This window comes from Sminthopsis crassicaudata, chromosome 1 (genome assembly GCF_048593235.1).
Source record: "Sminthopsis crassicaudata isolate SCR6 chromosome 1, ASM4859323v1, whole genome shotgun sequence".
NCBI lineage: Eukaryota > Metazoa > Chordata > Mammalia > Dasyuromorphia > Dasyuridae > Sminthopsis > Sminthopsis crassicaudata.
The window spans coordinates 284,394,189-284,420,624 of NC_133617.1; the positions used below are offsets into that span (position 1 = coordinate 284,394,189).

General features: G+C 32.2%; 1 protein-coding gene across 4 annotated transcripts in view; it reads left to right on the forward strand.

The window, feature by feature from the left end:
* HNF4G (hepatocyte nuclear factor 4 gamma) overlaps positions 1–26,436 on the forward strand; it is a 173,795-nt gene that overhangs the window by 26,477 nt on the left and 120,882 nt on the right. Inside the window, exon 2 of one of the 4 annotated variants that reach the window (XM_074278921.1) lies at positions 7,596–7,725. The exons of 2 other annotated variants lie outside the window; for them this stretch is intronic. The gene's annotated coding sequence lies outside the window, so the exon portion shown is untranslated. Of the gene's footprint in view, positions 1–7,595; positions 7,726–26,436 lie in introns of those variants that run through there. One more of the 4 variants, XM_074278922.1, reaches the window with a different exon arrangement.

The window sequence follows — 26,436 nt, forward strand, 5'->3', positions numbered from 1 at the left end:
CCAGTTTTCCCAACAGTTTTTTCCGAATAATGAATTTTTATCCCTAATGTTGGAATCTTTGGGTTTGTCAAAGATTAGATTGCTATAGATGTACCCTTTTTTGTCCTTTGTATCTAATCTGTTCCACTGATCTACCGGTCTATTTCTTAGCCAATACCAAATGGTTTTGGTGACTGCTGCTATATAATATAGGTTTAGATCAGGTACACTTAGACCACCTTTCTCTGAGTTTTTTTTCATTAGTTCCCTTGCAATTCTTGACCTTTGATTCTTCCATATGAATTTTGTTGTTATTTTTTCTAGGTCATTAAAATAGTTTCTTGGGAGTCTGATTGGTATAGCACTAAATAAATAGATTAGTTTGGGGAGTATTGTCATCTTTATTATATTCGCTCGGCCTATCCAAGAGCACTGAATGTCTTTCCAATTATTTAAATCTGATTTTATTTTTGTGGCAAGTGTTTTGTAATTTTTCTCATATAATTCCTGACTTTTCTTTGGTAGATGGATTCCCAAATATTTTATACTCTCAACATTTGTTTGGAATGGAATTTCTCTTTGTATCTCTTGCTGTTGCATTTTGTTAGTGATATATAAAAATGCCGAGGATTTATGTGGATTTATTTTGTATCCTGCCACTTTGCTGAAATTTTGAATTATTTCTAGTAGCTTTTTAGCAGAGTCTTTGGGGTTCTCTAAGTATACCATCATGTCATCTGCAAAAAGTGATAGTTTAATTTCCTCATTTCCTACTCTAATTCCTTGAATCTCTTTCTCGGCTCTTATTGCCTAGGCTAGCGTTTCTAGTACTATATTGAATAGTAATGGTGATAGTGGGCAACCTTGTTTCACTCCTGATCTTACTGGGAAAGGTTGCAGTTTATTTCTATTGCATATTATGCTTACTGACGGTCTTAAATATATACTCCTGATTATTCTAAGGAATAATCCATTTATTCCTATACTCTCAAGAGTTTTTAGTAGGAATGGATGTTGGATTTTGTCAAATGCTTTTTCTGCATCTATTGAGATGATCATATGGTTCTTATTAATTTGATTATTAATATGGTCAATTATATTAATAGTTTTCCTAATATTAAACCAGCCCTGCATTCCTGGAATAAATCCTACTTGATCATAGTGTATTATCTTGGAGATGATTTTCTGAAGTCTTTTTGCTAATATCTTATTTAAGATTTTAGCATCAATATTCATTAAGGAGATTGGTCTATAATTTTCTTTCTCAGTTTTCGATCTACCAGGTTTAGGTATCAGTACCATGTCTGTGTCATAAAAGGAGTTTGGTAGGACTCCTTCATCCCCTATTTTTTCAAATAATTTATATAACATTGGGGCTAATTGTTCTTTAAATGTTTGGTAGAATTCACATGTGAATCCATCTGGCCCTGGGGATTTTTTCCTGGGGAGTTGATTAATAGCTTGTTCTATTTCTTTTTCTGAAATGGGACTATTTAAGCAATTTATCTCCTCCTCTGTTAATCTAGGGAGCCTATATTTTTGGAGGAAGTCATCCATTTCACTTAAGTTATCAAATTTATTGGCATAAAGTTGAGCAAAGTAATTCCTTATTATTTCTCTAATTTCCTCTTCATTGGTGGAAAGATCCCCCTTTTCATTTGTAAGACTATCAATTTGATTTTCCTCTTTCTTTTTTTTTGATCAAATTTACCAAAGGTTTATCTATTTTATTGGCTTTTTCATAAAACCAACTCTTGGTTTTATTTATTAATTCAATAGTTTTTTTACTTTCAATTTTATTGATTTCTCCTTTTAATTTTTGTATTTCGAGTTTAATTTTTGTTTGGGGGTTTATAATTTGGTCTTTTTCTAGCCTTTTAAGTTGTAAGCCCAATTCGTTAATCTTCTCTTTCTCAATTTTCTTCAAATAAGCCTCTAAAGATATAAAATTTCCCCTTATTACTGCTTTAGCTGCATCCCAAAGATTTTGATATGATGTCTCATCATTATCATTATCTTGGGTGAAATTGTTAATTGTTTCTATAATTTGCTCTTTCACCCAGTCATTCTTTAAGATGAGATTATTCAATTTCCAATTACTTTTTGGTCTATTTACCCCTAACCTTTTACTGAATGTAGCTTTTATTGCATTGTGATCTGAGAAGAAGGCATTTATTATTTCTGCCTTCCTACATTTAATTTTGAGATCTTTATGTCCTAATATATGGTCAATTTTTGTATAGGATCCATGAATTGCTGAGAAGAAAGTGTATTCCTTCCTATTGCCATTCAGTTTTCTCCAAAGGTCTATCATACCTAGTTTTTCTAATGTTCTATTTACTTTTTTAATTTCTTTCTTGTTTGTTTTGTGGTTTGATTTGTCTAAATCTGAGAGTGCAAGGTTGAGATCTCCCACTATTATAGTTTTACTGTCTATTTCTTCTTGCAGTTCTCTTAACTTTTCGTTTAGAAAGTTAGATGCTATACCACTTGGTGCATATATGTTTAGTATTGATATGGCTTCATTATTTATGCTACCTTTCAGCAGGATATAGTTTCCTTCCTTATCTTTTTTAACAAGATCTACTTCTGCTTTTGCTTGATCTGAGATAAGGATAGCTACCCCTGCTTTTTTGGCTTTACCTGAAGCATAATAGGCTCTGTTCCAACCTTTTACCTTTACTCTGTATGTATCTCCCTGCTTTAAGTGTGTTTCCTGTAGGCAACATATTGTAGGGTTCTGCTTTTTGATCCAATCTGCTATCCGTCTCCGTTTGATGGGATCGTTCATCCCATTTACATTTACAGTTAAAATTACTAATTCTGTATTTCCTGCCATCGTATTATCCCCAGATTATGCTTTTTTCCCTTGACCCCCCTGATCCCCCTCCCCGATATTTAATTTACAGACCCCCCCTTGTGACGCGCAACCCTCCCTCTTTTTTTTTTTTTTTTTTTAGGATCCCTCCCCCCTCCCTCCTAGTCCCTTCACTTATTCTCCTTTTCCTTTTCCCTTTTCCTCTCCCCCCTTTTAATGAGGTGAGAGAAAATTCTCTGAAAAACAAATATGTTAATTAATTACTCTTTGAGCCTCTTCTAATGAGAGTAAGATTCACACAATGATTCTCCCCCTCACTAAGTTCCCTCAGATATGGTTTATTTTCTATGCCTCTTCCTGGGATGTAGTTTCCCTCTTTTTATCATTCCTTCCCCTTTTTCTGAACCGACCTCCTTCCCTTTACTACACCCCCCCTTTTTTTCTTTTATATCAGTAAAATCAAATTATCCTTGAGTATTTTTTATATACCCACAACAGAGTTACAGTTCTCAAGGGTTCTGTGTACCTTTTTCTGTTTCTCTTCAGTCTTGTGGATGTAGATCAAATTTTTTGTTTAAGTCTGGTTTTTTTCTTAGAAACATATAGAATTCCTCTGTTTCATTGAATGACCATCTTCTTCCATGGAAAAAGATGCTAAACTTAGCTGGGTAGTTCATTCGTGGTTGCAGTCCTTGATCTTTTGCCTTACGGAATATCAGGTTCCAGGCCCTTCTATCTTTTAATGTGGAGGCAGCCAGATCTTGGGTGACCCTTATTGTGGCACCTTGGTATTTAAATTGTTTTTTTCTAGCTGCTTGCAGGATTTTCTCCTTTGTGTGGTAATTCTGCAGCTTAGCCACAATATTCCGTGGTGTTCTTTTTTTAGGGTCTATTTCAGAAGGAGTTCGATGAATTCTTTCCACATCTACTTTCCCTTCTGTTTCTATTATCTCTGGACAGTTCTCTTTGATAATTTCCTGTAAAATAGAATCTAGGCTCTTTTTTTGGTCATAGTTTTCTGGAAGTCCAATAATCCGCAGATTATCTCTCCTAGATCTATTTTCCAGGTCTATAGATTTTCCCAGTAAGTATTTGACGTTGTTCTCCAGCTTCTCATTTTTTTTGTTTTGTTTGACTGATTCTTGGGTTCTCTGTGAATCATTCATTTCTATTTGTTCCATCCTGACTTTTAAGGAGTTATTTTCTTCTTTCACAGTTTTTAGTTCTTTTTGTAAATGCCCAATTTCGTTTTTAAATGAATTATTTTGCTCTATTGAATTTTTTTCCATTTCCCTAATTTTTTTTTTTGAGAATTATTTTCTTTTTCCAATTCAGAAATTCTATTTTCTTGAGACTTTTTTATCTTTTCCAATTCAGAAATCCTACTTTCCTGTGTTTTTTTAACCTTTTCTAATTCACTAATTTTGTTTCCCTGCATCTCCTGTGAATTCTTTATTTTTTCCAACTCCAATTTCAGAACATTGTTATTCTCTATCATAACTTCCCTTTCCTTTCCCCATTTTTCTTTGATCTCCCTCAATTTTTTAAGAGCTTCTTCTAGGAGAGAGTTATGTGATGGGGGGCAGGGATCGTTCCCCTTTAGGTTGTTATCTGTTGATTCTCTACTGTCAACTTCCTCGGGGTTGGATACCCGCTCTTTCTCTGTGTAGAAGGAATCTATAGTTTTTCTAGCTTTTTTGCTCATATTTAAAAAAATATTTTGGGGTCTGTCCCTGGTGTAGGAAATTATTTACTTCTTTACCAGCTTCCTCCCAGATAGGATGGATGCAGCGGCCCCTGCGCCTGAGCTAAGAGAGAGCTCTGGGAGAGAGTTCCCCACCCCCTCCCTGGAGGTGCTTCAGAGGTGATTAGCACTACTGTGCTTCGAGGGCGTAGAATAGTAAAGACAGCACGAAGCCCAGCCTATGTGTCTGGGTGGGGAGTGGATGTCTGCAGCAGGTGACGTGAGAAGCCCCTGTGCTCAAACTGGAAGTGTCTGCCAGAAACCGCGGTCCCTAGTTCAAAGGTTCCGCTTCTCTGGGACTTCCTGGAGCTGAGTTCCACTCCCTCCAGCTAAGCTAGGCAGTGTGTGTTGCCTTGGGCCGTATCCACCCACTTGTCAATCTCTTAACTATTCTCAGGTGGGAGCTGAGGCCACACCCCCTGGTGCCGAGTCTGCCAAGTCACCCCCAGGATCGGGGAAAATCCAATTTGAGTTTTAAAATATTTTGGCTTTCTCCTCTGAACTGCTAAATAATTAGCAGAGAAGAGATAACAGCCTGTGCCAGATTCCTTTACCTCAGTGGCTTCTCTGATCCCAGAGCCCTTCCCAGCGCAATGGGCGCAGTGTGCCCCTACCCCACCGTCTGTGCTGGTCTTTCTTATTCCTCCCCTGAGAACTGACCTTTCCTGTTGAAACTCCAGATTCTCTTCAGCTGGTAAGTCGTGCTTCCAGTCCTTGTGGTATCTATCAGTCCTGAGTTAATTTTGAGACTTAATTTATCTAATTGGTTGTGAGGGAGTGAGGACGTTCACTGAGTTGTGTGTTTCTTCTCCGCCATCTTGGCTCCGCCCCCTAAGATTTTTTAAAAATAAAAAGATTTGCTTAAAAAAATATTAGGAAGAAAGTAAAAATTAGTAATTGGAAAGAGAAGGATCATTGAAGTTGAAAGTTGTCAGAAGAACAAAGAAGAATTTGACAAGGCAAATTCACAGAGAAAATTCATAGTATCAATAATTGGTTGAAATGGAGGAAAATTAAAGAGGCCAAACCAATTAATATTAAGCATTTTAGTAAGTCATGGTGCCAGGTTACCTGCTAAAAGTGATGGAAATAGACATTGGACTTGATGCTTGAATATGTACTGTGTATGTACCTATACATAGAGACAAAATACATGTGTACCATGGGCATTTGTGCATATGTACATATACAGTTACTACTTTTCTCCAGAGATTCAGACTTATATTTAAAACCATGTATTTGACATTTTATCTTGATCTGGCTGATTTTTTAAAAGTTAAACATGAAAATTTTTTTTTCTAAAATTGAGCTAATTTTAGCTTTTACATTATTATTAACAATTACATAATATTTATATAGTGCTTTAAAGTTCACAAAGTCCTTTCTTCACTAAATCCAGGGGAAATAATGCTAATATTAATAGTACATATTTTATAGAAAGGTTAAGAAATTAATCCAAAGTTACCAGACATTTCAGTCCTTATGCTTAATTCTCTTCCTTTTCATCTCCATAGTCTCTGTTTTGATCTCTGTCTCTGTCTTTCTGTCTCTCTCTGTCTTTCGGTCTCTGTCTTAGTCTGTGTCTATATCTGTGTCTGTGTTTCTCTGTCACTTCCTCCCCTCCTTCTCTTGCACACACAAATACACATCCATCCATACAGACATACACATATACTCTTGCTAGCAGAAATTTGAATTAAAACTTTAGTGCCAAGTTTAATTGACATGTTTTCTATTAATAGCTTCTTGGACAATGGTGTCCAAACAATTGTCCAGAAGTAGTGAAAAAAGCAAACTCCTTTCTTAAACAGAAATACCCCCTTTCTTAAACAGACATATAGTATTGATAATGGTGAGACTAAAGATTCAAATCACAAAACAACATGGGAATTTTTTTTTTTAAAGACTAACTGGTAAAAAGCATCGGGTTTGCAGTCCAAAGATAGGGTTTGAATTCCATTTCTGTTACATGGTGTACATATATTTTCTTCATGTAGTCACTTAACCTCTCTTGGTCTCATTTCCTGATCCATTAAAGTAATAGGTATGGCTAGATGGTACCATGTAGCTCTAAGGCTATAATGCTATTATCAACCATTTCATTTTAGATAACTTTAAGCCAATACACAGAGAGCTGAATGGCTTCCAACTGAATCTTTCTGAGGAGCAAGTTATGGATAATGACCATATATAAATGGTTCCCATGTTGATTCTTATAGACTTTAGATTGCAGTATGAATGCTTTTGATGTTGGTCAAAGGGTAGAGGGGGGGAAATCATGACTGACAGGTAGAGAAAAGACATGTTTTCCATTAGTGCCCAGGTACTGATTCATAAGAAGCTAACTGACTCAGGACCATGGATAGCAACAAGTCCTATGGCTTTATTTGAACAGTCCTGCTTTTAAAATACAGTCAGTCTTCAACTTTTGTCAGGATAACATTCCTAGAAAATTACATGAGAGAAAACAGTTTAAATGTCTATATGTTGAACTTATAGAAAATAAGGGGTTAGATTTGCATGGTTACCTCAAATAAAAATCTTTTGCTAGAGGTTGCTAAATATATACTTTTCTGTATAAAATTCTTTATAATAAAATATTAATTTTGATAATATATAATTTTTCTAACATAGAAACTATGAAATAATCCATAAAAATACAGTATTTAAAATAAAATTGGTAACTTGCAAAACATTTTCCTTGCTAGTAGTTCCCTAGAATTTCTTTGACTTTTTGTGCTAACATCTTGATAAAAAAATCAATTTCAGACCATATTCACTTTTCACAAAATATAAAATTTGCCATAACATAAATACTGTACAGCAAATAAAACTATTAAAATATTTTAAAATTTGAATGTTGACTTTTGTTATGTTAGATAGTTATATGAGGGTGTTATACTATACTGTATACTTTTGTAAGGCTCTCTAGTTTTTTTTGAAACTAAGAGACAAAGAAACAAAGGAGAGATTGATGGAATTTTATTTGCTGCTATTAGAAGACACAAAGACTGAAAAGGTCTCAACATCACATCTTAAACTCTGTCTTTCAAGGCTGATGGATGGCGTTGGAGATAGTGAAGGACATACCTGTGAAATACCCATGAAATAATCTGTCAGTGATGTCTGCTTCCTGAACTGTTTGAGATTATTAAGGATCTCTGAGTATGGGAGCATAGAAGAGGTGAGTTGATATGTAACCTTTTTTGAGAAATGATCCATTTGGATCCCTATTCTATTTCAATCAATATTAATCATTTTTATATTTTATATAAATCATATAAAGATGATTAGGTAAAACAGGTAATTTTAGTAGGCCTCAAACTTTAATCCCAACAATTATTATGTGTTTACCAGCCACAAGAATGCGGACAAAAATATCTTCATACTGTTGTGCTCAAATTCTATGTCCAAACTCAGCATGAGTTGGATGTCTTTATTCCTTGTAAAGTCCCCCAACTTATTTTTGTACCTCTAGATTACCCGCTCTAGGATAATAAGAACATCATCTTATGACCACCTTATCAGCACTTAGTCACCAGAGAATAACTCCTGCTTTGTCCATCTTCTGACCAGTTAGTCTTCTTTCATCCAACTCTTGACTCCCTAGATAATTTGCCATTGTTTAGCTAATGCATTTTTAGTTCTCAAAAGAAGATATGTCAACCAATGAGATTTTGTATTTTTTGTAGCCACTCCAGACCATTCTGGTATTGAATATGACATCAAATCCTGTCAAAACAAGGTCTTGGGGACCAAGAGCATCTCAGATCATGAGGAAAATGTAAAGATCACTTCATTAGAAAGGTCCAAGGACACTTTAATTGCTATTGATTTGGAGTTCTGCCTCAGTGATTTTTGTTCCAGATAGGACAATTTCAGATCTCACATATTGAGGTAACAATTGAGTATGTGATTAGCAGCCTTGACCTCTCTAGTCAGCTGGTCTGGCTAGGGTAATAGTGGCTGCAATCATGCCAGCAGGAAGCTTATCTAATGCTAAACCCGATTACTATCTTTTCAGTGGGCTTAGAGTGTGAAAGAATTGCATATACTTTGGAGGCATAATTGTTACAAAAAGCTGAAGTTTTAGCAGTAAACAATGAAAATATGCTGTAATAAATGGCCATACAAGACCAGTGAAGCTCCTTGTAGGATATCAGCTATTCCATAAACGTGCATATCTCATGTTTCATTTTTTCCTCTGCTGCACATAGCCACAAATGTATGTGGTTGACAATGTGAAAGTAAAAATGAAATTACTAATAAAATGTGAGTGCTTAATGTTGCGAAAGTTAAACCATTTAAATGTTGAGGATTTAGCATTATCCTTTTTATTAAATTCTCTAAATTCTTAACCATTGACTGAATAGTTTGTAGTTTTTAAAATATATTCCATTTTATTTAATTTCAATTCCAAATCATATTCCTCCTATGTCCTTCACCTATTGAGAAGGCAAGTTAAAACAAAATAAATTCTGCATTAGATATGTTCAAATTTTAAAAAATTATTTGAAATTGCCCATTCAACCTACTGAATAAAATATACATAAATTTGCACTCTAGTGCATCAGTTTTCTATCTGGAGATGGATAGTATGTTTCATCGAGTCATTTGGAATCTTATGGACTTTGTGTTGATCAAGAGCTTCTAAGGCTTTCAAAATCATTTATTTTATAATGTTATTGTAAATTTTTTTCTACTGATTCTGCTCATTTTATATCAGTTTATTCAGATTTTCTCAGTTTTTTTTGAAATCATTTCATTTATCTTTTCATATAGCACAACTGTACTCAATAATATTTATATATCCTAACTTGTTCGGACCCTCCCTGATCGAGGAAAATCTCCTCAGATTCTAATTCTTTGCTGACATTAAAAAAAAAAATTATATATATATATATATATAAACTACTTTTTGTACTTAAGAGTCCTTTTATTCTTTCTTTGATTTCTAAAAGTCAGCCCAACTACGTGTATTACTGTACCAAAGAATATGCACAATTTATAGGTTTGGGGGTATAGTTCCAAATAGCGTTAAAAGAATACCTAGACAACTGAAAGTTCCTCCAAAATTGCCCCAGTGTATGTGTTTTCCCACTCACTCTCTAGTATTGAATATTTCCCCTTTTTTGGTCATCTTAGCCAATCTAATAAATACCAGATAGTATTTTAATAGCTATTTTAATGTGCATTTCTCTAAGTTGACTTAAAGTTGTTTTATATATAAATATATACGGCTATTGATAGCTTGGATTTCTTCTGAACACTTCATAGTTATATCATTTTGGGAATGGGTCTTATTCTTATAAATTTACTCTATTCTGTACATTATTTTAGAATTAAACTTTTATCAGAGAAACTTGGTATAAGGGTTTTTTTTTTCTTCTATTTTCCTGCTGTGTTTTACATTTTGTCTCTGTTAGTTTTGTTTGTACATAGATCTTTTAAAAATTAATTGAACTTGCCCATTCAACCTACTGAGAACTTATTCTATCTTTTGTGTGGTATAAAACTCTCTCCTTCATATTTGTGACATATTTTCTTATATGTTCCTCTAATCTGTTTATGAATGATTCTCTATGACATCATTAAATACAGTAATAATGACTGTATCCAAATTTACCCATTTGGTGCATATCTTGGTGTAAGGTTTTAAATTTAAGTTTCTGCAAGAATAGTTTCTATTTTCCTAATTTTAAAAAAAATAGTAGAGTTTTTGACTTGATAGCAAGGATCTTTGGGTTTATAAGTTGTAGGATACAGCTTTGCTTGTTTGCTTTTATATATTGTATACCTAATCTATTCCACGGATCAAATCATTCTGTTTCCTTCCCAGTACTGTATTTTTTAGCCATCATGGCCTTGAGGAACAGTTTGAGTTCTGGTACTGTTAAACCTCTTCATTTTTGTTATTTTTCATTAATTATTTGATATTTTCCATAATTTATTTATGTAGATGAATTATTTTATTTTTTTCTCAGTCTATAAAGCAATCCTTTGGTAGCTTAACTGGTATGACATTGAACAAGTAAATTACTTTAGTTAGTATTGTACTTTATCATATTGAGTCAATCTAACCAGAAAGAATTACTATTTCTCTAATTATTTAAATCTCTCTTTGTATAAAGAATGCTTTATAATTATGCTCATATAGTTCCTGTATTTGTATTAGGAAGTAGACTCCCAAGTAGTTTATGCTGTCTGCAAGCTATTTAAATGGATTTCCTTTGTCTTTTCCTGTTGTATTTTGTTAATAATGTACAGAAAGGATGATGATTTATGTGGATTTATTTTTAAAAGTTAAAATTTTGTTGAAGTAATTGTTTCCATTAAATTTTTACTTAACTCTGGGGTTCTTTAAATAAGTTTCTCCTTGCCTGTGGTTATTTCTTCTACTAAATTTTTAAAGAATAGTTAATTCCAATATTACATAAACTTTTGGAAAATAGAAGATAGGGTCCTATTAAATTCCTTCTAATGCATATATGAGAGTTTGATATTAAGGAGTTTCAAAACACATAAGGGAAACTATAAATCAATATCCTTAATGAGTATTGATGCAAAAGTTTTAAATCAAATTTTATTAATCAGACTATAACAACATATTACATAGATCATATAAAATGACAAGGCTATTTTATACAAGAAATGCAGGGCTGCTTCTAAATTAGGAAACCTGTCAATATGATTGACAATATTAATAAAAATAATATGATTGTTACAATAAATGCAGGAAAAAAACTATTAACAATATACAATACCCATTCATATTAAAAACAATATAATAAAAAACATGGGAATAAATGAAACTTTTTTTAAATGATTAGCAGTAATTTTCATTTTTCTTCCCAGGTTATTTTTACCTTCTAAATCCAATTCTTCCTGTGCAACAAGAAATTCAGTTCTTCACCCATATATTGTATCTAGGATATACTATAACATATTTAACATGTCTAAGACTGCCTGCCATCTAGGGGAAAGGGTGAGGGAAGGAAGGAAAAAAACCGGAAAAGAAGTGAGTGTAAGGGATAATGTTGTAAAAAATTACCTATGCATATGTATTGTCAAAAAATTTATAATTATAAAATAAAAAAGACATATGGACTCTATATCTTCCAAGGCAATGGGAGCCTTATCAAAAAGAGAATTGCTTAACAGTCACGAGCCTTGGGTTCAACTATGTTTTTTTTTTGCGTTAGTTAATTAAAATAGGGGTTATTATTGAAAAAAAATTTAAAATTAATTAGCAGTACCCGTCTAAAATACAAAGAGTCAACATTATCTGTTATGAGAATAAGCTAGATACTTTTCCAAGAATATTGGGGTAAAGCAAGGATGTCTTTTTTTCCCCCACCATTAGTATTCTATATTGTTCTAGAAATGCTAACTATAGCAAAAAGGCAAAAAAAAAAAGCCTCACTGACTTTTTCCTTTTAGATTTATTGATCAGAATTTGGTGTGGTACATCTTTTATATTTTTGTAGGGAGCTTTGTTGAGAGAGCTAGTTTACACTTATTTCTACTTTGTCATTTTGACTCCTTGTTTGCATAGTTTACAGCAAAGAAGTATCTAATTTTTAGACAAGTTGATATCCTTCAGCTAATACATACTTCATTGTATGAATTGAAAAAAAATAAATATCAGTAATTTGTAAAATGCTATGTTATTTAATCAGTTTCTCAAGAAGATTTTATTACGTGACTATTCTGTCCAGAGGTTGTATTAGATAGTGTACATACAAAGATTAAAAACAAAACAATACATTATCTTAAGAACCTTACATTTCTTGGTTACTGATATGATGTGTTGTCTAATGATGAGCCTTAGTGAATTCAGATATTGTTGTCACTCTGGGGGCAGCAGGGCAATTAGTTTCTCAGGTAAAACAGCTCAAAAATATCACCCATGGAGGAAACAGGGATTAGTGATCTTTGTATTTTTTGAAGACATGATCTATTTCAATTAGATAATGAATTTTTTGACATCTAAATGTTGAATTAGTTTTTCCCTCTTTTTTTGCGGGGGAGGCATACATAGATTAGGTGGCTAAGTAAATATTAATGTAAAAGGTAATGTTTGAAGTAATCTTTGAAGGAAACTTCCGATGAAATTTAGAAGGCAGGATGTTTTTCAAGGAAGGTGGACAATTTGTGCAAAGGCATAGAGAGAAGAGATGAGTATTGTTTGTTAATCATGTCAATAAATATACTTGGATTGTAGAGTAGAATGCATGAAGGAGAATATTGAATAAAAAGATTAGAAAGACAAGTTAGAGACAGTTTATAAAGGGCTTTAAATGTCATGCAGAATTTTTTTTATTTTAAACTTAGAGAGACAGTGAGCCATTGCTTTTATTGAGAAAGGAAAGTTACAAAGTGAGACTTCTTTAGGAAGGTTCTTTTGATGAGATATAAAGAGGATGGATTAATGAGAATTAAAATGTTGACAAAGCAATAGTAATTAGAAAGTCAGTAATTGACTATTAGTAAGTCCATGTGAGAGGTGATGAGAACCAACCTAAGCTTTGTGAATAAGATAGTAAGTGTCCTCTGACAGAACAGAGAAAAAGTCAACATGTTGGGACCTATGATTTTGAATAGACATGGACTTAAAATTTATTTCCACTTTGAGTACTACTTTAGGAGTTCTAAGTATGAAAGGGAATGTTCCAGATACTGTTTGAAACTCAATGATAATAGTGATTTCTCATTACTAATAGTAATGACACATAGGCATATACAAATGAGAAATGCTGTGAATTAATGTAGTATATTCAATATGCTATATATCAAACATATTTAGATAGGTTAAGGTTCTGGGAAAATTGGAAAATAGTATGGTAGAAACTAGGCATTGACTAATTGCTAAGATAAGTTTGAAATGGGTTCATGATTTAGATATAAAGAGTAATATTATAAGCAAATTAGAAAAAAAAAAAACAAAGGATAGTCTACCTTTCATATCTGTGGAGAAGGAAAAAAAATGTGGCCAAAGAAGAACTAGAGTACATTATGAAATGCAAAATATCTAATTTTGATTAAATTAAATTAAATCTTTTTGTACAAATAAAACCAATGCAGACAAGATTAGAAGGGAAGCAGAAAACTGAGGAAAATGTTTACATTTTTTCTGATTAAGGGTTCTGATAAAAGCCCCATTTCTCAAATATATAATCTACTCAAATTTATAAAAATTCAAGCCTGTATTGACAAATGGTCAAAGGATATGAACACAATTTTCAGATGAAGAAATTAAAAACTATTTCTAGCCTTACTAAAAAATGCCCTAAATCACTATTGATCAGAGAAATTCAAATTAAGACAACTCTGAGGTACCATACTACACACTTCTCAGATTGACTAAGATGACAGGAAAAGATAATGACAAGTATTGGAGAGGATGTGAGAAAATTGGAACACATAGATTATTAGTGGAGCTGTGAACTTATTCAATCATTCTGGAGATCAATATGAACTTATACTCAAAGGGTTATCCAACTGCGCATACCCTTTGATCCAGCAATGGGCCTATTTACCAAAAAAATCATTAAAAAGGAAAAAGGATTCACATGTGCAAAAACTTTTTGTAGTGGCTAGGAACTGGAAACTGAGTGCATACCCATCAGTTGGAGAATGGCTGAATTAGCTATGGCATATAAATATTATGGAATATTACTGTTCTTTAAGAAACAATTAACAGGGTGATTTTAGAAAGGCCTGGAGAGACTTAAATGAACTGATGCCAAGTGAAGTGAGTAGAACCAAAAGAACATTGTATATAGGAACAACAAAATTATGTATGATAAATTCTGATGGATGTGGTTCTTTTCAATAATGAGATGATTCAGGCAAATTCCAATAGATTTGTGATGGAGAGAGTCATTTGCATCCGGAAGGACAATGGGTACTGGATATGAATCACAATATAGTATCTTCACTTTTTTGTTATTGTTTCCTTGTTTTTTTTTTCTCATTTTATCTCTTTTTTGATCGGATTTTTTTGGTACAACATGATAATTGTGGAAATTTGCATAAAATAATTGTACATGTTTAACATATATTGTATTACTTGCTATTTAGGGGAGAGGGTAGGGGAAAGATAGAAAAAATTTGGAACACAGGTTTTGCAAGAGTGAATGCTGAAACTATCTTTGCATATATTTTGAAATAAAAAGGCTATCATTAAAAAAAAGATAGGGTAAGGTTTCAAAGAGCAAACACTCAATTAACAGAGTTGACTTCCCTTTTGATAGTATGTTTTTCATCAGGTTTGTGAGCATTATGAAGTATGTGATATTATTAATAACTCATATTTTTTTAAGATTTGTGAAATGCCTAGAAAAAAATCCCTAGCAATATGATAGTCAAATTCTGGAACTCTCAGGTCAAGGAGAAAATATTTCAAGCATCCAGAAAGAAATATTTCAAGTATAGTGGAACCATAATAAGGATAACATAAAGTTTATTCCAGAAAGCAATAGAGCTAAGATCACAACCAAGAATTACCTATCCAGCAAAACTGAGTGTAATCCTTCAAAGGAAATAGAAGATGCTGAAGCATTTGTGATAAAAAAGACCAGAGCTGAATAGAAAATTTTACTTTCAAATATAGGACTTAGGAGATAAGGGAAGTAATTAGTAAAAGGAAATCCTAAGGGACCAAAAAGTATAGGTTAATCATGTTCATTCCTACATGGGAGGAAGATACTTGAAACTCATAAAAACTCATTTTTATTGCAATGAGGAGTATATATAGACAGAGGGCACAGTTGTAAATTGAATATGAGATGATATCTAAAAAAATTAAGGAGTGAGGGGGCAATGTACTGGAAGAAAGAGAAAGAGAGAAATGGAATGGTGTAAATTATCTGCCACAAAAAAGGCAAGAAAAAGCTTTTATAGTGGAGAAGAAGGAGAAGAAAGCAAGGGGAGTCAGTGAATCTTACTCTCATCAGATTTGGCTCAAAGAGGAAATATTCAGTCAATATGGGCATAGAAATCTTATCTTTCCCTGCAGGAAAGTAAGAGAGGAAAGGGATACAAAAAGGGAGGAAGGTGATAGAGGAGAGGACATAGTGAGTGAGGGAGAAGTCAGAAGCAATACACTTTTGAGGAAGGAGAGAGAAAATAATACTACATGGATGAGAAAAGCTATAGGAATTTTGAAAATAATTTTGAAGCAAGTTTCTTTGATGAAGGCCTCATTTCTCAAATGTTTAGGGAACTGAATCAATTTATAAAAAAAAGGTCCATTCCCCAGTTGATAAATGATGAAAAGATATGATCTATGTCTAAAAGGCTATTAAATCATACATATATTTAGACCCAATAATACCTCTCATAGGCAAACATCCCCAAAATATTTTTTAAAAAGAAAATGACTTATATGTACAAAAATATTTATAGCTGCTCTTTTCTCAGAGAAAGAATTGAAAATTGAGGGGATTTCCATTAATTGGGGAATAGATGAATAAATGTGTTATGTGACTTTGATGGAATACTATTGTTCTATAAGAAATAATGAGCAGGATGCTTTCAGAAAAACCTGAAAGCCCTCTATGAGCTCATGCAAAGTAATTTGCACTGTATACAAAGTAATAGTAATGTTGTAGAATGATCCACTATGAATGATTTTGTTATTCTCGTAATACAACAATCTAAGACTATTCTGAAGTGCTTAAAATGAAAAATGCTATCCATGCTCAGAGAAAGAACTGATTGAGGCTAAATACAGGTTGAAGTACACTTTGATTTTTAAAATTTTATTTTTCTTGAGGGTTTTTTGGGGGTATTTTTTGTTTGTTTTGCAACATGACTTTTATGGAAATATTTTGCATAACTTCACATGTACCTATATATATGTGTGTATATATATATATATGTGTATATATATATATATATATATATATATATATATATATATATATATATATATATATATATATATATATATATATATATATATATATATATATAAACATTTGTAAAGTATTTTTCTATGAGATAGGAAGTATAACTGTTATCCCCCTTTCTCATTTATGCTGTTAAAAACTGAGTTTAAATGGCTCCTCTCGTTAAACAGCTTCAGTGTTTGAATCTAAGTCCTAACTCTTGATAATTCTGGTTAACTTAGAAGTTATATGAAATATATCATCTCTGAAGGAAACATTTGAAGTATTTGACTATTTATTTATTATTTCAATTCTGCATTTGAGATTACATCCATAATCATACTGTTAGTGGGTGGCCTCAAAAGACCCATTAATATAAATACACTTTAATCTCCAGTTATTTTGTCAGAATTTGAGTCTAAATAGCAATTACATCATGTAAAAGCAACTGGTTATTTTCCTTGGGGAGTAGGGTGAGAAGAAAGCATGCTAAACAATGAGCAGAACCTAAAGATGCTAGATAGAGATTTCACACAAGAACATATTTTAATCAATAGATCTGTTTTACATTGGAGTAAGTTTTTAATAGTAATGAACTCTCTGTCAATGAAAGTGTTCAAGAAGGGAGAGCATGACCAGAATATTAGAACAGTAGCTCTTTAAGGAACTTAAAAAATAAGAACATAAAAAATTCCTATCCTTCTGTAGAAATTTTTTAGAGTTATGCTGGGAAAACTGGATAATTGTACGCTGTCTCTCTCTCTCTCCTCTGTATGTATTTATTTCTTTTTTTAAACTAATGTTCTGTATATTATGTAAACATAGCAAAATTACATTCAAAACAACTGACAACTCAATACTGTTTTCATAGTTGTTTATAGCCAGCATTTAATATTAGTTTTAAAACTTGACATTGAAGATTACACAATAGTATATAAAAATTGATTTTTTGTTTTCAAATGGGGAGTTGGCAAAGTTTTGTCACACACAAAAGTGTGTGAATCAGGAAGTAAGGCAGTCAGTTTTACTTTTCCGTCTCACAGTTTTCCTTTTATTCCTGTTCAATATTTACAAACTTCCTCATTATACTAGACGCAATGTGTTTCAACTGCTTGATCAGATAGCTCTATAAGACTACCATGGACAGATTTGCGGCTGCAGAGGTGGGAACATGGAGCTTGAGGAATCCTATGCTTTTACTTATGGTTTCTAGTCCAAAATAAATATCCTGGTGGCAGGATATCTGAAAATCTCATATAACGCTAAATAGATCACTAAGCTACTTCCATCTCTGCCACCAACTTTTTTTGTGATCTCTTGAAAGTTACATGATCTTTTTTGGGATTTATTTCTTTTATATTTGTCTTAATTTTTCTTCAAATTGTTGGGAAAGTTAATTGAAATATTTATCAGTGACTTTGAACTTCTTATTAAAGTTCTAGAAAATATATGGATTTTAAATAGTTTATTTCATTACATATTTTTCAGTTACATTACATTTTTTGACATTCATTTTTTAAAGATTGAATTCCAAATTCTCTATCTTTCTCCTATCCTTCCCCCAACCCTTGAGGAGGCAAGAAATATGAATATATATGTGGTCATGCAAAATATATTTCCATATTAGCCTTGGTGCAAAAGAAAATACAAAACCCCAAGTAAAATAAACTGGAAAAACAAACAAACAAAACAACAATAGCAGTTGTATAGTTTTCTTATCTCCTCCTGTCATCAGTGCTGTTACCCATCTTTCTGTTAGTTATTGAGCTAAAGACATATTAAGAGTGGCAATATCACAGCCACTCTGAAGGGAGTGTCTTCTGAAACTAGAACTGGTTTCAACAGGTTATATGAACTTTCCCACCTTATGATTACAGCAGGTAAGTGGTGTATAAGACTATAAAGTACACTCCTTATCTGACCATAGATGAAGGCTCTGTTCAGAAGTACAAATCTTTCTGAACTTTCTGTGTGCCCATTATCTATAAGTCTGAGATCGTATCCTTCATATCACTTAATGTAATCACATAGAACTAATAATAATATTGAGTTTTGTAGAAGTTATGTAGATTTATCATATAATGAGGTACAGAGAAAATCAAATGAGTATTTATTAAGTGCTTTCTAAAAGTAAAAATAATAGTTCGTATTTAAGCAGTCTCTTGCAGTTTGCAAAGAGCTTTAGTCATACGTGTATGAACACTTATTAGGTAGTATCACTATTACAACCTCTATTTTGCAGGTGCAGAAATAGGGTTTCAGAGAGATAGAATGCTTTTTTCCCAAATTCATACAGGTAGAACATATCAGAACTCATTCTAAAACCATGGTCTTTTAACTCCCAATTTAATAATATTCTTTAAACTACCAGTCTAATGAAATTGAAGTTTAAACTGGGGATGAGGAAGAAGCATCTGAAAAATAGACATTGGACCACTGAAAAAATATTTTTATGGCACTATATATATATATGTATAATTTTATTTTTTATCATTTTCCTCTTGAAGTACATTTTCCTGATATAATATCACTATGTGAAAGAGAGAAGATATTTCTCTTTATACATTTGGTTGTCACTATGGTTTATGTTATACATGTTAGCATATCTGGGACTATTTTTTAAAAGACCAGTCCTATTTTCAAGATTTCATAGGAAAGAATCTTAGAAATTTTCCATTAAAAGATAGAAAGATCTCAACTATTTTTGCTCATGTGAATTTTGAATTCTGGTTTTGTATGTTTTAAAGAGAATAATAATCTCACATGTATAATATAGAATACAGCTATCTGAGAGAAGCTATTTAAGTGAATGAATGAAAAATTGAATGAATTAAATTTTTATTAATCTAAATTTATAGGATCTATTGAGAATATATTGCATTTTGACAGTATATTGTATATTGTATGTTTCTAAGCATTATAGTAGATGTATAGAAAGGCATTTTTATATGTTTATGTGCATTAAATTATGAAATGGTAGTTTGAAGGCCCTTTGACGATGGTAGCTATCATATGCTAAAGGTATTTTGTGGGTCAAAATATTCTATAAACTATAGTTCAAAATCCTGTAGCAGCATATTTGCTTTTATTTTATTTTTCTTGGAGCATTTGTTTGAAACTAGGTGACACAGAGAATAGGTTGCAGGGTCTATAGTCAGGAAGACCTGAGTTTAAAATTTGCCTTTGATATTTACTAGCTGTGTGATCCTGAGTGAGCCACTTAATACTAATTTACCTGTTTCTCATCTCTAAAATAATAATTTAACCTGTACTTCTGAGGGTTGTTGTGAAAATCATGTGACATAATAGTAAAATGTTCAGTCTAGTGCCTGACACATGCACAGTAAGCATTATACAGATATTAGCTATTATTATAATTATTATTTTTATTATGCTGGATGGTCACTTGTTAGTTATATTTTCTAGATTGTGGGAGAGAGAGCTTTAGGGGAAGAGGTCATTTCCCCATAAACACTTAACTCACTGATAGTCTACTGGAGGAATGATGACTCCTTCTATATTGGATAATCCTCTTTCTGTATTGGAACTTTCCTTAGTCAGCCTTCTCAGCTTACAGTTAAAGGGGTATTTCTCTTATCTAGCTTACACTAGAAAGGAGAAAATCTAAGATGAATTCTGCTATATAACTGTTAGAATTCATCAATTCCACATACATCTGAATTGAATTTTTTGACTATTCTCTCATCTAATGTCTTCTACTTTATTTAAATGTAATCTAACTTTTGATCACAAATCTTATCTTATTTCATTGAAACTTTAATGAAACTCTGGTCAGGCAAGTGTCTCCAGAACTCAAACTTCCTTTATACTAGGGTAAGAAAATCCTTAACTTTTTCATTGTTCTATTTTATATAAATAGCAATAGTTATACTCCTTAAAGCAAAAGACAGATGATTCAAATGCAGTGGCTACAATTTCAGGTCAAGTATTATTTCTCTGCTTCCAGAGTTGTCACTATAGCTCCACAAATTTGTTTCTTGATGACAGTTCAAATTTTACCATTATATTTCCTAGTGCTTGGCAATTAGTAGATGCTTAATACATGTTTATTGATTACTTCACATTATATATGTCAGTTAGTATTTATTTTATGAATGAATGAAACAACAAAACTGTTTTCCTCATAGCACCTTTGTAAGATGGATCAAATCTTTTTCATCCAAAGTGGATTAAAGTAAATACCTGTGCTTTATCCATAGTAAGTAATTAGTGGGTGTTAGAGTTGAGCCTTAAACCAGAGGCTTTTGATCCAACCCTCTTGGGTTATCAGGACTAGCCCACTTCCATTTTTCAGGTAAGAATAGTTTGAAGTCTGCAATATTTGCTTACGATAGAAATGGGTTAAATTCAGTCAGCTATGACAAGGATTATTACTGAAATACTTCTTCCTGGTTAGAGGACATATGAGCTTAGATCAAAAGATTTTGGTAATGGACATGTGCATAATAATAGAAAAGTAGACAAGAGTGCTAGCTTATTTGTCTACTTCTTTTCTTCCTCCTCTTCTCCTTCTGCCTCCCCATCCTCCTCATTCTCTTCTTCCTCTTCCAGCTTGGAGTGGTGGAAGTAGTATTTACTTACTGTGTGTAACTGTATTTCTTGATACTGTAGAAAGCTAAGACGGTGTTCAACTGAACTCAAAAATTCTAAACTACAGTAAAGCTAGACCTGATCAAGTGTTCATGGTAGCTCATGCTATAATATGATGAGTCACCAAGAAAAGAGAACTAACAGGCTGTTTAAGGAAGAATAAACCATCCCAACTTGAAAGTGAAATAGGCAAATTTTTTAAAATTAGTATTAGAATTGGGCACATTCATCAATATGGGTAAATCAAGAACATCCAGTGTAGAATTGTGCCCAGTTCTAATGTCTTAGTATATTATTTGGAAATATATATATATGTATATATATAAACCATTATTAAAAAAAAAAAACAAAGAAGAATCAGTGAGATCAGAGTTAAGGAAAAGGACAGAGAAATTAGATACCAAAAATAACATTTTCATAAGAAAGCAGAAGACAAAAATGAAAATTGTATATGAGAATATGAATCTTTATTTCAGACAGCTTGTTTTAAAGCACATAATACATTATACATATTGATTTCATATCTGTCCTTTTTGTGTTTCTTTTTGAGCTTCCATCTGTTCTTTGATGCATATTTCTTAAAATGTTTTTTTGTGTGTGTGTCTGTGTGTTTGTGTGTTTTAATCAATAATGACTATTTTTGTGGAAAAGTAAATACGATTGAAAAAATGTAGGGAGGATAGATAGGAATATGTTTACTTAAACTATGAAAAGTGTAATACTTATTTGTAAAATACATTCACACCATGGTTCTGTCCAACAATATTTATCTCTGCATCTCATGTCCATCTTCCCTCTATCAGGAGGTGGGTAATATGCTTTATCAGTAAATCCTTTGAAAACCTATGATTTGCTCATCACCAACAATACCCACATAAAACTATACTTTTGAACAGTATTCTTACATTTCTCAACACATTTTAAAAAACATTATCATTGGCTTTATTTAAATTGTTTTGCTGGTTCTGCATACTTCATCAGTTCATATTATACAGAATTCTTCTCCCTCTCTCCCAACCCTCTACTAATCACTGAGAAGGCAAACAGTATGATGCCAATTATCCATAACAAGTTATGCAAACCATATTTCTATATTAATAATTTTTAAAAGCAAAATACATAAATAAATAAATGAGTGACGTATACTTTAGTTTGCCTCAACGTTCATCAGTTCTCTTTCTGGAGGTGAATAACATTTTTTTCATCTGAATTGTCTTGAATTACTGTATCAACAAGAGTAGCCAGATCTTTCACATTTGGTCATCATTACAATATTCTTGTTACTGTACACTGTGATTTCTGGTTTTACTCATGTAACTTTGATTTGTATCAATTCATATAGGTGTTACCAAGATTTTTTTTATGAAACTACCCCTCTCATAATTTCTTACAGCAGAGTACTATTCCATCACAATTATATACCACAACTTTGATTTCTAATTCTCTGTCACCACAAAAATAACTCCTGTAAATATTTTTTTATACATAGGTCCTTTTACTTTTTCTTTGATTTCTTTGGTAGACAAATCAGTAATGATATTTCTAGTTCAAAGAATACACATACTTTTGTAGTCTTTCATGCATACTTCCAAATTATTTTCTATAATGACTGAATCTACATACAACTCTCTCAATAGTTCATTAGTGTAGCTGTATTTGTTTATATCTTCTAGAATTTGTCATTTCAGATAGATTTAATGTTTGTACCTCAGAATTGTTTCAACTTCCATTTCTTCAAGCAATAGTGACTTAGAGTATTTATTTTCATATGCCTATAGAGAGCTTTAATTTCTTCTTCTACAAATTGTCTATTTGTATCCTTTGACTATCATTTGGGGAATAGCACTTATTTTTAAAAATAAATTTGACTCAGTTTTTTTAAGTATATGTTTGAGAAATGAGGTCTTTATTAGACAAAAATCCAATAAATTTTTATATTACTTAATTGTCTATGATAGTTTTTATCAAAATGTAATTCCCTGGTTATCTCTATAAATTAGATCTATTTTTACTTTTGCTTTGTATGAAATCATCTTTGCCTTTTTTCCTCAGCTAATGTATATTAGCTTTTTCTTCAGCCCTTCATTTTAATTCTGTACATCTTTCTGTTTTGGATTGTCTCTAGTAAATAATAGTGTTGGATCTTGGTTGCTAATCCATTCTGCTATCTACTGCTGTTTTATGGCTGAGATCATTACATTCCTACTCATAATTATGATTGCTGTGTAATTCCCTCTATCCCATTTTCTTCTGTTTTTTTTTCCCCCTCTCTCCATTATCCTGTTTTTACTCAAAAGTTTATTTTGATTGTAAACATAGTTTACTTTACTCTGCCCTCTCCTTTACTATACTCCTTCTTTTTTCCTTTTCCCTTCCACTCCTATTTTCTTTATGATTTTAAGTCACATTTGTAGTCACAGCAGAATGTGTGTGCATATGCATGTGTGTTCAAGAATCATGTGCCATCACCCCATTTTTTCCCTTCATTGTAATAGCTATTTATTGAATGCTATTTTATTGAGAAAAGTTTCCTCTTTTTACCTCTCCCTTCCCCCTTTTCTTTGTGCATCTCATTTTCTTACCCTTTCAATTTTTTTGGAGATCATTCTAACATGATCAATTCACACCCATGATCTCTATGTAAACTTCTTTTAACTAATAATTATAAAGTTATTAGGAATCACATGTATCATCTTTTCCATACAGGAATGCAAACAATTTAATTTTATTGAGACTTACAATTATTCTTTCATGTTTACCTTTTTATGCCTTTCTTGAGTCCTTTTTGAAAGTCAAATTTTCTATTCAGCTCTGGTCGTTTTGTCAATAATGCTTGAAAGTCATCTATGTCCTTCAGTATATATTTTTCCCATCAAAAGAACATACTTAGTTTTGCTGTGTAAATGATTCTTTGTTGTATTCCTAGCTTCTTTGCCCTCCAGAATATCATATTCCAAGCCCTTTGCTCCTTTAATGTGGAAATATTTAAATTTTGTGTGATTTTGACTGTGGCTCCATGATATTTGAATTGTTTCTTTCTGGATTTTTTCATTATTTTCTCTTTGACTTGGGAGTTCTGGAATTTGCTAAAATATTCCTGGGAATTTTCATTTTGGGATCTCTGGGAGATGATTGGGTACATTTTTACCTCTGGATCAAATTTATTGGGACCATTTTCCTTGATAATTTCTTAATTATGTTGTCTAGGTTCCTTTTGTGATCATGGCTTTCAGTTGTTTAACAATTCTTAAATAATCTCTCCTTTATTTTTCTATTTTTTAAAATTGATTTTTGATACACATTGTTTTTATGAATCTTGTTGGGAGAGAAAAAACAGAGCAAAAAGGGAAAAGCCATGGGAGAGAGAAAAAAAGAAAAATGAAATAAACATAACATGTATTGATTGACATTCAAACTTCATAGTTCTTTTTATGGACACAGATAATATTTTCTTCTTCTTTTTTTTAATATTTTAATAGTTTTTATTTACCAGATATATGCATGGGTAGTTTTACAACATTAACAATTGCCAAACCTTTTGTTCTAATTTTCCCCCTCCTTCTCCCCCCCAGGTGGCAGATTGACCAATACATGTTAAATATGTTAGAGTATAAATTAAATATAATATATGTATACATGGCCAAACAGTTGTTTTGCTGTACAAAAAGAATCGGACTTTGAAATAGTGTACAATTAACCTGTGAAGGAAATCCAAAATGCAGGCGGACAGAAATAGAGGGATTGGGAATTCTATGTAGTGGTTCATAATCATTTCCTAGAGTTCTTTTGCTGGGTGTAGCTGGTTCAGTTCACTATTGGAACTGATTTGGTTCATCTCATTGTTGAAAATGGCCACATCCATTAGAATTGATCAACAGATGACATTTTCTGTCCAAAATCTATTGGGATTTTTTTGGGTTACTGAACCACTGAGAAGAACTAACTTTTTATAGTTGATCATTGCACATTCTTACAGATATTGTGTACAAAATATTCCTGATTATGCTTGTTTTGCTCAGCATTAGTTCATGTAAATCCTTCCAGGCCTTTTAAAAATAATTTTATTCATTATTTACCACAATTTATTAAGCCATTTTCCCATTGATATCTGGGACATCTACTTATTTTTCAATTCTTTGCTACCAAAAAAAGTGGCTACAACAAACAATTTTGCACATGTGGATTCTTTTCCCTCCTTTATGACTTCCTTGGAATACAGACCCAGTAGGGCACTACTAGATCAAAAAGGCATGCACAGTTTGACAGCCATTTGAGCAGAGTTCTAGAGTGCTCTCCAGAATAGTTGAATCAGCTCATATTTTTCAAGTCAATTTTTAATTGAGGTATTTAACATTTTCTTTTATTTTTTCTTTGTTTTATTGTTTATTGATGTCTTACTAACCTAGTTCTAATTAAAAAAAATTCTCCAATGAGATTTTGTATCTCTTTTTACATTTGATCAGTTCTATGTTTGTAAAGAGTTCTTTCCTTCAATGAACTTTTGTGCCTTTTTTTACCATTGGATAATTTTTATTTTTAGAGTGTTATCTTTTCCAGTATTTTTGTGCCTCTTTTAACAAGCTGCTAATTTTCTCTTCATAATTTTCTTTAATCAATATCATTTCTTTTTTTCAGTTTCTCTGTTGCTATCCTTACCTCTTTAACTTTTACAAGAATTCTTTTTGGGCTTGATACCAGTTCACTTTTTCTTTAAACCTTTGGATGTAGCAGTTTTTATTTTATTGTCTTCTTTTGAGTTGATGAGTTTTCTGAGTTTTGATCCTCCTGTCACCACAATAACTTTCTATGGACAAGTTGTTGTTATTGCTTGCTTGTTCTGTTTGTCCAGCCTATTGAACTTTATATTTAAGTTGTTCTCTGTTCACCTTAGGTGAAGAGGCACTGTCTCAAGCTTCAGGATTTTTTGTGTAGCTATTTTTAGCATTGGTAGGCTGAAAGTTTTTGTTGTTTTTCATTTTTCAGGGGAAAAAATGACAATGACAACTAGGAGAATCAGGAAAAATCTCTTAGAGAAACTGATGATTAAGTGCATCCTGGAAAGGAGGTTGGGGTTACTAGAGTTCAAGAGGGAGAGCATTCCAGTCTTTCAGGGTACCGTATAAAAAGCATAGAGTTAGGAAATCAATATGGAATAGAGAATAGCAAGCAGTCCGGTTTGGTTCTAAAGTAGAATATGTATTAAAGACTAATTTATATTCAGTCTGGAAAGATACTTGATAATTTTCTGTAACTCTTTTTAAATTACTTAACTTGGGAGATCATATGTCAGAATGCGTGACTGAATTGTAATTTTGATATTATATATAGGAAATAAAATATGAAGTAGAATAAGAATGTTGGATCAAAGTTTTGGGATTATCATAGTTTCA